The sequence below is a fragment of the Myotis brandtii genome, unplaced genomic scaffold (genome assembly GCF_000412655.1).
Source record: "Myotis brandtii unplaced genomic scaffold, ASM41265v1 scaffold31102, whole genome shotgun sequence".
Lineage (NCBI taxonomy): Eukaryota > Metazoa > Chordata > Mammalia > Chiroptera > Vespertilionidae > Myotis > Myotis brandtii.
This window is the reverse complement of record NW_005361916.1, coordinates 1-1,269: the sequence shown is the minus strand read 5'-3', so window position 1 is coordinate 1,269 and position 1,269 is coordinate 1. Positions and strand designations below refer to the sequence as shown.

Here is a 1,269-nt window from a genome sequence, read left to right as displayed (position 1 = left end):
CTGGTCTTATCCAAATAAACTGTTTTGGGAGGGGGGTCCCCCTCCAGCACAGAACTTCGAAAGCCACCCAGGGCCCACGGGGTGGGGTGGGCACGGTCCACGGGGACCCTTTGTGGGCCCGTGGGGGAGGGTCCCAGGGAGAAGATCCCTGCCGCCCCTTCCCCACCCTCTGAGGGGACATTCTAGGAACACAGGAGACCCCAGCACCACATTCCCCAGCAGAACTGGGGTCCAAGATTCTGTGATGGCTAAAGCCCAGGTGGTCATCACTCCCCTGTGAATGCCCACACTGTCAGCCAGCGCCCTGAATTCTACCCTTGGTGTTCTTCTAATTACCAGGACCCTGCGTCCATGGTCTCCCTCTGTCCATACTTGTTGGGGATTTCTTGGACCACCTGACAGAGCAGCCTGACAGTTTTGACACTGACATGGAGCTGTTTGCAGAGACCCTGAGTGGCCGGGTCACCACGGACGAGGCTTTGCAAGAACTTGTGGACCTCATCTATCAAAAGGCCACGTCCGTGCCAGACTTCAGCAACTTGGGAGCTGGCCTGTGTAAATACCTGTCCTGTCACCTGACCACGAGATCACAGAGGGCCCGATTCCGCCAAGTGCTCCTTCAAAGACTACAGACTCAATATGACCTTAGAGATGAAGCTGCCAAGGGGGATAAAGCAGCTCGGAGACAATTCCATGGGTTCGTGCTCTTTATGGCAGAACTTTATATTTGGCTGAAAACCGAAGAAACTGGACAGCTTCAAAGAGCTATTCAGTCTTTTCTTCGGGGGTTGTGCGATGCCCTCCTTTCTAACCCTGTGGATGATAATGCAAGTTGTGCAGAAAAATTAATGAGTTTGACATGGCCCGAGTTGAAAGATGCCTGGCATGGACGATGAAAGACGGACATGGATGAAGTTATCCAGAGGATTGAGAATGTCGCCCTGGACGCGCCCTGCAGTGTAGACGTGAGGCAGATGCTCTTGAAGCTTGTTGAGCTCCGGTCAAGAAACTGTGGGAGAGTCCCTGTCACCTCAGCATCAAGAGAAGCAGCACCTGAGAATGATCCCAACTGTTTTGTGACTGAACCGCCATTGGGTCCAGCGGATGGTGTTCCTCTCCCTGCAGCTGATCCCGATGACCAGGATTCAATCAGGAGTGACGTGAGGGCGGGAGAGGGGGGGAGGGGAAGGACATATGTAATACTTTGAACAATAAAGATTCATTAAAAACAGAAAAGAGTGACTTGAAGAGAAGACTCTTTTTCCAGAT

The 1,269-nt window shown here is 52.7% G+C and overlaps 1 pseudogene; it reads left to right on the top strand.

Moving 5' to 3' along the window:
- The first annotated feature begins 216 nt into the window (after window positions 1-216).
- On the top strand, window positions 217-1,181 carry LOC102263221 (annotated as a pseudogene).
- Window positions 1,182-1,269: the final 88 nt, after the last annotated feature.